Raw genomic sequence first — 13,735 nt, forward strand, 5'->3', positions numbered from 1 at the left:
ATGGCTTCTGAAGACTTGCGCCCTGGTAAGCATTTCTGGCGATATTGTAGACCTTTGCATGAAGGATATCTTATTATCCATAATTGGAGAAGAGCGATCAGTATAAAGGCTGAGAGATTGAGATTATTTGATTTTTTTATCAACTCGGGCAAAGTTTTTTGATAGGGTAATGATCCGGGAGTTACGTAATGTTTGATAGGCTTTTTAGAGTCAGTTTAGAGCAAACGTTATGTAACTCCTTGCGTATTAATTTATAAAATCCCTTGAAGGTTGGTTGACCAAGCTGCATTGAGAAACACTCGATAAAAGTGAGTTGTTCAACGGTTGGGACCATATCTTAAGTGTGCATCAACACATTTTGACCTAAAACAAATATAGTGACCCTCTATGTATCCTTTAAGGCTTCTGAAGAAAGTGTTCTGAAGGCCTTCTTTAATGCCATAACTTTGAAGGTAGTATTCCTGATTGAGCTCACAAGAGATTAGGAACTCTATACCAATTTCAAAGACGACAACGACCAGGTTGAATGCAGAATCAGCAAGCTGGAGGCAAGCTTGAAAATAATCGGGATTCACATACTACAAAAAGCATCTGATCTTCTCTAAGGAATGTTAAAAGCATGCTAAGGAAAGAAAACACAATCAATTATAACCATATTGCTAAGGAATTAATAATACTCAATTTGACTTTCAATCTCGCTTATGGTTCCGATTAGGTCAACAACAGTGGACCTAATCAGAACCACAATCAAGAAGGCATGGGATGCAATTTTAAATTCAAAAATTGCTGCCTTCGCTTAGCTTCCTTACTTTAGCTGTAATTGCTGTTGGCGCAAGTTTTCTGGACTTACGGTATGATATTTTATTTCAACCCTCGATTCCCTTAAGGCGACTTTCTTGGTCTTCTGCTATTTTCTATCCAGGTGATCATCCCGACCACGCTACCTAGTCACATCTCCCTAGTAAAGTGTCCATCTGAATTATTTTTGTTTGAGAGAAAGAACAAATGGATTTACATTACCGGATACACTTTCATATTTGTACTTTATTCAGATTTCTCATGTTTTAAGATAATTCCATTGGCCAGATTTGCTAGAAGTTCCTTGCTACCCTATGTATCCTCTCCAATTAGCTCTCAGATGATATAGTCTTTCATCAACTCCCCTTTCACTCACAGGCATTCTCCGTTAGCTCCTTCTGGCGTATAATTATCTTCTCGAACAACCCTTCCATATAAATTTGGGTCATGGGAATTTCTATTGGTTTTTTATTCTTGTTTGATGCAGTGCGAGGCTTCGATGGCCTTCTCGAAGGCCAATGCACACTTAAAGTTAAGTCTAATCGCTATTGGATTTTTGAAATGACACCAAATATTGATCCCGTCTCAAAACTTGACAGGCATAAATACGAGCAAAAACCATCAGTAATTCGTAATAGGGTATCTGTTTCATCAAACTTAACTGTACAATGCAAGATCTTGTTTGAGTGATCAATGCCTAATCGATTAAAAACTGCATTCACAAAAATATTATACTTTGTGTGTATTATCCCGGTGACCTTATCAGTAATACATACTTAACTCCCATACATATAATAGTGGATCCATCTGCACACACCTTATTCTTCCTAGCCTATCTATGGCTTAAATTGAATAAACAGATAACTAGCTAGTTGCAACAGATGCCACATCTGTATATATTATCAAATAATTGGAGATATCTGTTATGACAGATGATTAACCTATTACAATATATGACATATCTGTTAGAGAAATCAAATAGATATATACATCTGTTGCAACAGATTATCAATATGTTGTAAGTTATCTAACAAAAGGAATATATTTTACAACAGATTACCCATCTGTTGGATTTATTTTAAAGCAATTTTCTTTTCTTTTCGAGATACAATAATTTATAAATAGGTCCCTCCTTACAAATATGGATGATCCAGATTCGTACAAGAATAGTTATATCGAGTCCTTGCGGGAACTTCAAAGGCAGTTTGATGAACTCCAGAGAGATTTGGCTGACTTTGGAGCAAGGCTGAGGAGGGCCCTGCTACTTCCGAATGAAAAATATCCGATTGATAATAATAATAATAGTAGTGATAATAATTAGGTAATGATTTTTATTTTAGCGTATGTATTTTCCTCCTTTTGTATATCGGATCTACCCAAGGGATTAAAAAATTTATATTTCATTTGGTGGTCGACTTTGAATTTTTAATTCTTATTTAGTATTTAATTATTTTTTTTTATTCCTTATTCTCAAGATGTTGACTGTTGGTGGTAGGAATTGAGCAATTTGTGTCAACAGAGGTTAATCTAATGTGATAGATCGATCATATATTGCACAAGCGGTTATTAATAAAAAAGAATTATTATTGTTATTGAGAGGGTGAAAAGACATGACTTTCCGATTCTTTAATATGAAAAATGGTTCGTAAATAAATAATAAGGAAATAAATGATAAACACAATTTATAACCATATAAGAACCGCCATTTAATTTTAATAACTGATCATGACTTTTCACCATTTTTTTTGAATTTGGTTTTTAAAATTATTTATTATATAATAAAAAAAGTCACCATATTGGATTGATTAACTTATATGATGATTGTTAAGAAAAAGGTGAAGCGTCGTGACTTTTTAATAAAACAAAAACACATACGTTCAACAGTGTTGCTGATGCATCAAATTCCCATCTGTTGCTACTGATGTATCAACTGTTAGAAGAAATAAAAAAATTATTAAAATAGATCTTCTATTTGTTGCTACAGATGGTATATCTGTTGCAACTGATGGTTTATCAGATTCAACAGATATACAATATATTGTCAGAAAATAAAAATAATTATTATTTTATTAAAGAAATTGAAAAGGTATTTTTTTTTAATTTATAAAATAAAAAAGTTAGCAAATTTGGATTAATGATATGGTGATATTTTTTTTAAAAGTAGATTATATGTTGCAACAGATATATTATCTGATGCAACAGGTTCTCTATTGTTGCAACAAATGATATATCTGTTGTCACAGATGAGTTATCTGATGCAACTGATATGGAATCTGTTGTCACAACTCAATAAAAATGGTTCTCAGAAAGAACTAATTAATAATAATAATTTGAAAAGTCATGACTTATAACAATATTTTTTAATTTAATTAAGTCATTACTATTCACAGTAATAAAAAATATAATTAATAAATGGAGGTGAATAGTTAAATTAATGTTGCAACAAATAGATTATCTAATGCAACAAGTTTTATATTTGTTGAAACAAATGATATATCTATTGTCACAGATGAGTTATCTGATGCAACAGATATAAAATCTGTTGTCACAACTCAACAAAAATGGTTCTTGGAAAGAACTAATTAATAATAATAATCTGAAAAATCATGACTTATCACAATATTTATTTTCTTAATTTAATCAAAAATATAATTAATGAATGGAGGTGAACAATCACACCTTTTTGCCTCTCATTCAAATTCAATCCTTATAAATAGGCCCCTTCTTACTCAATCGTCCATTCAACTATACTCTATTTATTTATTATATCTCGTCTTTCATATTACACCTGCACTTTCACCACTTTCTCTTTCCTGACTAAGGTAAGTTTTTTTCTTGCCAATTTGTAGTTTACATTGTATTACATTCGGTTATTCTTAAGATATTTACTTTTGATTTTAAGGTTTTGGTCAATTCACATATATTCTAGATTATGGCTGACCCAGTGTGGGACGTTGCTTTTCTGCAAGACGCCGTGAATAAACTTCGAAATCAAGTTCATAACCTGCAATGGGAACTGGAAGGAGTTAAAGCAAGAATGCTCTGCGAGATACGCAGACTGAGGAGGGCCTTGCTACTTCCGATTGAAGATTGACCGGCTGACAATAATGATAATAATAATAATAATAATTAGATTATTATTTTTCTTTTAGTCTATTATATGTATTTTTATTTTAGTCTATTATATGTATTTTTATTTATTTTTGTTTAATCAAAAAATTATGTTTGATCTTTGACGTTTTAATCCATATTTAATTTTCATTTTGTCTATTATCTTCTCAACAAACATGTTGACGATTCAACGTAAAAAGGAATAATTTAGATCTACAAGTAGCAATAGCAATATTCATCTGTTGGATTTGTGGCAGGGGCTAATATGTTGTTCAAAATAGATTACTCATATGTTGCAACAGATAAGAAGTCTGATGTAACTGACAGTCAGTCTGATGCAACAGATAAATAGTCTGTTTCAACAGATAACTAGTTTGTTGCTTGGCTTTGATGTTTTAATTCGCACTCCCTCTGTCTCAAATTACTTATCCTAAATTGAGATGCCACATTGATTAAGAAAAATAATTAATACATGTCTTAATTACCATAACCCACTGATTAGTTGGTGGGACAGTAGACGTATTTAAAATAATCATTGTTTGCTATTCAATCGAAATTCCATAAATGATGTTTTCATTTTAATTTGAAGAAAAAGTGATTAATGCAAAGGGTAAAACATAATTTTTTTTGATCTTTTCTTGATTAATGTAAAATGAAAGTCAAATGAGAAATCAAATTAGGAAATTTGGGATGGGTAATTGGACGTAAGGAATAATTTTGAATTCAGTAGCAATAGTAAGAGTTGAAACATATTGGTTATCTGTTGGGTTTGTTGCAGGGGATGATTTGTGTTGTTCCAAACATATTAATCATCCGTTGCAACAGATAATTAGTCTGGTGCAATAGATAAACAGTCTAATGCAACAAATAATAAGTATGATGCAACAGATAAATAGTTTAATGCAATAGATAAATCTTCTAATGCAACAAATTACTCATCTGATGCACCAGATGATTGATCTGTTTAAATTGTGGGTACTTATATTGGATTCATGATCGAGGTTCTATCTATTATTGAAAAAACAACAGTGTACCCAGATGACAAATACGAATAAAAATCATAATTTTACTTACCAAATTCACCTATGAAGTAATGCCAAAGTGGAAAATGATGTAGTAAACAAAATTTGACCTAAGAAATTAGTCAAATAGCAACATTAGCATTGTACCAACAACAACAACAATAAATAGTCGACAAGAAGAAGATGAAGATGATAATGAAGTAGAAGATGATGGTAATGAAGCAGAAAATGATGAATAAAGCAGCAGAAATAATGAACAACAAAAATCGCTAAGAGAGAAAACAACAATGGATGAAAAGAGAGAGAAAGACACCTTTTTCCCCTTCGTTTCCCATTATTTTAGATAAACATTGGGATCAAAGTATAAATTTAAAAACTTATGAGTTATTTTCAAAATTTTCCAACTTTCTTAATCCATAATAAATTAATTATCACCTCTACTCAATAATTAAAACTTGTGTCACCCACACTTCATTTTAAAAGTCTTTTGTCACCTATAGCCCTAAGCCCCTGCTATGTTACTGGATCTATTGACTCCTATTTTGCTATTCTTCTCATTTCCGATGTATTTGGTAAACATCTACTTTCTTGATATAATAATAATAAGTCTTACGGTTTTTCTTTTTTTCCACTTTGAAAATCTTGATATTTCTTTTGTCATCAATAACTTAAAACTTGAAATAACTCTTCTGCAGTACATATTAAAGAAGTAAGATAAAAGATGATCTCTTCTTGGTTTATTAGCTAGTATTAATTTATATTAATACAGTATAATTGGTTTTTGCAGGATATGAAGCTCCACTTTTGAGGTAAATAAATTTGATGCCTATAATGATCAACACTTATTTTTTCTTTCAAGATTTTCATGTGAAAGATTCTGAGCATCTAATCCAAAACCTTAAGGCCAAATCTTAAGGCAACAAGTGGAGTACCATTTAAACCTTTTCTTCAATCTTGTCACAACCAATGAGGAACTAGAGTAGGATATGCTAACACTTCATTCTATATCAATTAGTAATAATATTGATGATAATGAGGTGTTGGACTTCCAGAAAGCCTCATGATACTTCAATTACCATCCTTATTTCTTATTTTGGTATTTTTCATTTCTAGAGTGACAGCCCGATTAGCCAAAGGCTAAGTATAGAATCAATGGACCATGCTTGGTTACAATCTCGAATCCGTTATTATTTGTTTGCTCTAGTTTTTTGTCATTTTTGTTGTTGAAATGGTTTTTCTTTATTTATCAATGAGTTTCGACATATTGGGTGTGTGTTATTTGATTAATTCAGGAAGCTAGCTGATAAAGTTTTAGCTGTAAGGTACTTGGTGGTTGTTCCTGATTTTTTCTAGGGTGAACCTTTGGATCCTGAGAAACATGATATAAAAATATGGTTTAAAAATCATGGCATGGTTATTACCTTGCCTTGTTGTGAACTTAACTTCGAAGAACATGTGTGGCTGCAACACTTGAAACTATTAACTTTCAGCAATGGAAATGTTGTTTTTCATGAGTACTAGACATTGAATAGGTTCTTGAATCTCTTTTTGGTCAAAGGATGTGAAAATGCTAAATCAGTGGTTGAATCTTTAAAGAGTAAAGGTGTTTACGCGATAGGGGCAGCAGGCTTTTGCTGAGGAGGTGAAAGGATTTTGTATTTCATTTCTTTCTATTGAACTACAATACATTATCTTGTTTTTATAATATAAAGTGAGATTCATGGACTCATTATTTTGCTTCAACAGGAATGGTAGTCTCCAAATTGGCAAAATATGAGAGTACTATTGGGGCTGCCGTTATCTTGCATCCTGGTTCGATTACAGTTGATGAGATAAATGGTAAATTCTCAGATTTCCCATCTTTATGTCCTGCATAGTACAGGAATAAGTACTGTGTATGCTCTATTTCTATGAATTTATGTGCTGATAATCTTGTATCTTTTCAGAGGTAAAAGTTCCAACTACAATATTAGCAGCTGAACACGACCATATTTTCCTACCTGACAAGGCTAAGCTACTAGATGATGCTTTATCTGCAAAGACTGGGGTAAGTGGTGTGCTTTAAGCATCTAGATTGATTATACATAAAGAAGGAGATCATAATATGCAAGAAATTAAATTCAACAACAGGGGAAGCGAGTAACTGGACAAGTAGTCATTAGCATTGTCCCATTGATCTAGCTCAGTATCAAAATTTGGATATGTAAGTTTTCTATCTTTTTGAGGGAGATTACTGAGCAAAATAAGAGAGTATTAGAGTTCAATGATTTTTTTCTCTAAAAGGGGGACTAACAATTATGCAACAATTGTGCAGATTTAAAGCTTTGTGAAGATATTCCCAGGGGTTGAACATGGATGGACTGTTAGATACAACATTGACGATGAATCGACTCTCAAAGCTGCAGAACAGGCTCACTCAGATATGTTAAAACTTGTTTACTAAGTTCATCAAGTGAAAAAGAAAGTACTTAATTGGTGCATCAATTTTCAGAAAGGAGATTATCGTAATTTCTTAAGGGAAGTGAGAATATGTCATAATAAGTACACTGCTAATATGCAGTTATAAAGATGAAATAAATATTGGTTTTATCTTATGATGCATATTTATCTTAACCACCCTTTTATGTGTAAACATCTAAGGACGTTCAACATTATGCACTTGTTACACAATAATCTTTAGAAAAATATCCAAACATAGGAAATATAACACGTAGGAGAAATGGAGATTAGTCAATTTTGAACAAAGGGGGTCCCTTTGCCCATTAAGAGTAAGTAGCATGTTCCTTGTATTTGTTTCAATTGTATTCTATCTCATTGCATCTTATTTTGTATTGCGAGATTAGAAAATCAACATTCACACAATTAAGATCTTTTAAAAACTACACTTTTAAAAAGTGCATGCCTCTTTAAATTGAGTTGAACAATATTTTTACTTGGAAGTTGGGAATCTACAAAATTGACAAGTTGAGCCTGAAGAATTAATACATAAAAACATCAAGGCTCAAGAACATTGACAACTTGAATGAATTGAGTATTATATCAAAACCTTGTATATTGCTATTATATGACACAAGCGGAAGATGTTCTCGATCAGTATTTACTACTTTCTTTGTCATTGAGGGGGAATTTGGTTGGGAACATAGTGGGTTCCAGGCCCAAACAACCCTCTATGTGATACAACAACAAAAACATACCCAGTGTATTCCCATATAGTGGGGACTGGAAGGGTAAAATGTACGCAATCCATACCACTACCTCCGAAGAAGTAGAGAGGATGTTTCTGATAAACCCCTGACTCAGAACAAAAGATAGAAAACAAAATTGAAATAAAACATGAAACAGGATGTAATAATGTAATAATGTAATAAAACTACACAGTAGTACCCTACACTATCAAACCGGGTGCATACCTGAAATACCTGGTTTCCGAACCTTAGAAAATTTCCTGGAATTCTGATCTCTGGACCCAATACAATTCAAGGGTACAAGCTGTGTGTTGGGTTACAGATGGTATGGTCCAGTCGTATGCCGACTAGTGTTGGTTGGTGAGATGGATTTTGGTTACTGAAATGGATACGACTTAGGAGTACGAGTCGTATTGGTGATTACTGATCGTTTGGTTCCTTAAATTAATCTTAGACTTGGTTACTTAGGTTGGATATGAGTATGAGTGGCTCACCGTTAGCCATAAGTTAGGGTACAAGTCATACCCAGGACTCGTATGGTGGACAATGTATAAATGTTCCTTGGGTTTAAATCTGCCATGGGTATGAATGAAGGGTACGTATCATATGCTTTGGGTATGACTTGGTTGGATGATTCGTATGCTGGCTAGTTTTTGATTCAAAGGTTGAGGCTGGGGTACGAGTGGAGGGTACCACTCGTATTGTAGAGGTATGACTCGTGAGGGTCAGTCGTACCCCTGTGATGGGATTCGGGTGTAACTTAAGTTGGGGTATTTTGGATATGTTTCCACTTATCCTAATAAGGTCCCACAACTTCTAACCTACTTGGAAGGTTATTTAGAAAATTCTCTCAAATACTTTTGGGCAAGGAAAGTTAGGGTTTTAACTAGGGGATTGATTTGGGGCTTGTCTTGGTAATTTCTTTCCATCATTATCTTGGTTTAAGATATGTTATTTTCACTTATTGTTAATTTTATCTAAACTCATGGTTTTTATGAATGTTTTCATAATTTCATTGATTGCATGATTTTGGTTTTCAAATATGATTTGGGGGTTTATTATATTAAATGGTTGTTTATGGGTTTTCATGATTTTAATTATGCTTTTATATGCATTAATGGTACTTTTGGATAATTAGATTGCATGGGAATGGTTTAATGGTAATTGAAATTGGTTTTGGTCATATTATGTCCCCAATGTATTTGCCAAAATGCTTATAAAGATATGTTTATTGCATTGACTATTTTTATTAGAACTCTTTCTTGTTTTGAAACTTGGTGAAGAAATTATACATGGTTTAAATGGTTTGGAAAGATAAATGGCTAAATGGTTATACTTGTGGGGCACATAGAATCTCCTAAGTGGTTTAATATGGTAAATGAAAGGGCACTTGAAAGTCCCCTTAAGCCTATACATGATTGGCTATGGATAATGCTTGCAAGTAAGGATTGGTATGATGATACCAATATTAATGGCCTTGGTTAATAAATAGATAATGGTTTGATTATTTAGAAATTTATTTTAATTGGTCAATAATGGTGGGATATGTATAAAAACTGTTGACGGTGGAGGTCCTGGGCAGACCGAAATTGGAAACTCATATTTGCCGATATGAGGTTGGTTTTGGTGACTGTATGCATGATATCACACTATATTTGGGGGATATACTAGTCATCCCAAGGGTTGCTTCCCTGGTCATGCGGCTACACGAACTGGGGCCCTTTCAGTAGGGGGAGATGAACCCATATAATCCGTGGGTGGTTTAGGATGGTAAAGCTACACAGTCCAGACAAAGGTTTTAAAGACATGTTAAACCTGATCCCTTTTCTCGATATGGTTATATATATATACGGTTGTGTGCATATGGATGGTTTTACTTGGTTTTATAAATGACATTATTTTATCCTTATCCTGAGATCATGGTAACGGTCACTCACTAACCCACCTACTGGCAGCTGTATACCTACGCTATGTAAGAATCGATCGTTCTACTCCTCCTACATAGTGGTTGACTCGGGGATAATATTTGGACTGAAGTGGTGAGCTTCTATCCTTTCAGAAGGCTACATTTCATGTTATGGATATTTCTAGATAATTTGATTTATTTTGGATATTGGTATTGGCTATGTTGGGGGCATTTCCAATCAAATTTTATTACTCTTTTGGTTAGAGGCTTTGTGGTACTTCTATGGGTTGGAATAGGGGGATCAGTATTGGTGTCGGCTTTGACATTGGAATAAGCCAGTGGGCTGACATCACTGGAAATAATTTCTCATTGTTCCATCATATTTCATTTTGGGTTATGGTCTTTGGTATGGTTTGGTGTGGTTCGATTATTGGTATGAGATGGTTGGACTCAATTGGGTCGGTCATGGCTATGATGCTATCTCAGAGTTTTCATATGAGTTGTTGCACCACCCTACTATATGCTTGAAATTCAGCCAACTCAGGGCAGATGGCTGGAGGTTGGGTCAGGTAATAGGGATGGTCTCCGGTCCCAGTCGAACTTGGGATACCCATTATGATAAGGCCCTCGATCGGGTCACGTTAATTTAGTATCAGAGCCTAGGTTCATAGTCAATTAGGAGTCTACAAAGCCGTGTTGAGTAGAGTCTCTTTTAGGGGATGTACTAGTCATCGCAAGGGTTACTTCCCTGGTTTTGTAGATACATGCACTGGGGCCCTTTCAGCAGGGGGAGCTGAACCCTTATAGCCCGTGGGCAGTTTAGGACGACAAAGCTACACAACCTAAGTAAAGGTTTTAAAGGCATGCTAAACCCAAACCCTTTTCCCAGCATGGTTATATATATATATGGTTTTGTGCATATGGGTGGTTTTATTTAGTTTTATAAATGACATTATTTTATCCTTATCTTGATATCAAGCTAGTGGTCCCTTGCTAACCCATCTACTGGCGGCTGTATACCTATAATATGCAGAAATCAACCATTCTACTTCTCCTATATAGTAATTAACTCAGGTACAACATTTGGACTAAAGTGGTGAGCTTCCATCTTTTTTGGAAGGCTATATTTCATGTTATGGATATTTATAGACATTTTAATTTATTTTGGATATTGGTTTTGGCTATGGTTGGGGGCATGTCCCAACCAAATTTTATTACACTTACGATTAGAGGCTTTGTGGTACTTCTATGGGTTGGAATGGGTGGGATCAATATTGGTGTGGGTCTTGGCATTACAGTAGGTCGGTGGACTGGCGTCACTGGACATAATTTCTCACTGTTCCATCATATTTCATTTTGGGGATTAATTTTATTATATTTTAGAACATCATTGGTAATGGCCTGGTTTATGGCCTTTGGTATGCTTTTATATGGTTGGATTGTTGGTATAGGATGGTGGGACTCTGTTGGGTTGGTCATGGTTGTGATCCTATCCCAAAGTCTTCATGTGAGCTGTTGCACTACCCTGCTACATGCTCAAAATTCAGTCATCTCAGGGTAGGCGGCTGGAGGTTGGGTTGGGTAGTGGGGGTGGTCTATGGTCCCGGTTGGACTTGGAATGCCCATTACGACAAGACCCTCGATCGGGTCATGTCAACATCCTTTAACATAATCAGGTGAAATAGGAAACAAATAAAAGAGAAATTAGATGGCAACTTTCAAGAGCTTCTGAAAGATAGCGATTGTTTTAATGCCCACCACGATGGCCACCACAAATCTACTACTCAGTTAGTGCTCTCTCATCTACAAATAAAGAAGAGGAACTTGAGATAAAATCATTTGAGCAAGTCAGGTGAGTTTCTTTATCAGACATATACAAGAATGTCAGGAGATGCAAGTTTTCTTTCTTTTCATTTGTTGAAAGCATACATGTTATGTTTAAAAATTTTTTCACACGACATTCTATAGGAATTGAACAAGAATACATTGAAAAAAGGTTGTGGTTGTACAGATATCTAATGATTTTATCCAGTTCTTGTGAGTTGTGACCGTATTGATATTTAGTGAATCTAGCTGACTTTAACATTCGATTCCTTCTATTCTTTTTGGGGACTGATCTTCAGTCCCTATTTCTTTACTTATATCACTTTCCAGTGCTTCAAGCCTATTTTTAAATTTGATGTTATACCTTAATACACTTTATGGCATTCCCTGGTTTCATCATACTTTTGAGCTACACTGTGTAATGATCCTTATAGTGCTTGCATGTGAAGTATGAATATTCGGGCGAGCGTCCCTTCATTTTCATTTTGGAGCCATTTCACGACTTTTTATATTTGTTGCTATGATGCTCAATGTCTCTATACGACAATCTCTGGTATTACTATGCTTTTAGTTTCACCATAGGGTAATATCCCCTCTATCTGATTGTGAAGTAAGAGGATTAATTCGACCATCATGCCTTATTTCATCTCTATTTTATTCTTCTTTCTTCGTAGAACTGATACGTAGTAATATGCTTTACGTTTCTACCTCATTAAACATCCTGGTCAGAAAAATGCATTATGGACAAAAGATAGTCAAAGGAAAAAAGAGCACAATATGTATTTTCACATTTTTGTCCATACACTGCCCTTCTAGCATTGGTACTCATCGATACAATTGTTTCTGCTACCACAAATAATGTAAGATGAATGAAATAAATAATTGAATCAACATTGTATGACCTTACCTTAATAGTAATGACATTTCAAGTGGTTGACGTTTTGTCCACTTTGCTTTGGCACTTTTCAGTGACTCCATATGGTCTTCCGATCACAGGTCTGCTCCAAACTATAGTAAGTTCGAGGTCCTAAAAATGATGTGTAAGGTTTAAATTGGCACCTAGAATGTAACATCTTCAAAACAATTCTCATAACCTTAGTAGTTTTCCATGACTATTGATTCATTAAATTAAGTCTTTTGACCCTTAGGCCCCGTTTGACCATGAAAAAATAATTTTTCAGAGTTGGAGTGGAGTTGGTGTTGTGTTTGGCCATGAATATAAATTGGATTTGTTTGAAATTTAAGAATTTTCACTAAAGTGATATAATTCTTGTGGCCAAACATTACTATTTTTACTTTTTTGCTAAAGTGAGATAATTTTTCGGAAAAAGTGAAAAAATTCTCATTGCCAAACGCCTAATTAGAAAGGTTAGACATTATTTGGGTTGAGTTCAGTACTTGAAGGTACGTTTTGAACCAAAATATAGTGCCATACATTGCACACAGAGACCCCTATGTTAGGTTCCGTTCTGCGCGAAGCACTTTCCCCCTGAGTCACTGGATAGCTGCGCGTTGGACAAGTATGCTACGGCTTTCCCTCTTATACAATTGGAGGGGAGATGAGCAACCCCCTTCAAGATGTGAAAATACTTCCCTCCTCTTTTTAAAATATGGGTGTTTTGGTACTTTTACCCCAAATAACCTCCTGCACCCAAGTTAAATCACTCAAAAACATCCTAGACTTGGCAAAATCATATTATTCTCCTCATTCTCTTCCTCTCAAACCTCAAGAAGACAAAGAGTCCCTCAAAATGGGTTTTCAAATTCAATTTCTTCTCTAAGGATTTTCATCCTTCTCAGGTAAATAAGAATTCAATGAGGAATACCTTCCATCCTCATGACATAAGATTCAAAAGCTTATGATTTTAGAAGTTTAAAATTAGGGTTTT

General features: G+C 34.3%; 1 pseudogene; it reads left to right on the forward strand.

The window, feature by feature from the left end:
* LOC107849226 lies at positions 1 to 8,475 on the forward strand (annotated as a pseudogene).
* The last annotated feature ends 5,260 nt before the right edge of the window (positions 8,476 to 13,735 follow it).

The sequence above is a fragment of the Capsicum annuum genome, chromosome 12 (assembly GCF_002878395.1).
Source record: "Capsicum annuum cultivar UCD-10X-F1 chromosome 12, UCD10Xv1.1, whole genome shotgun sequence".
Taxonomy (NCBI): Eukaryota; Viridiplantae; Streptophyta; class Magnoliopsida; order Solanales; family Solanaceae; genus Capsicum; species Capsicum annuum.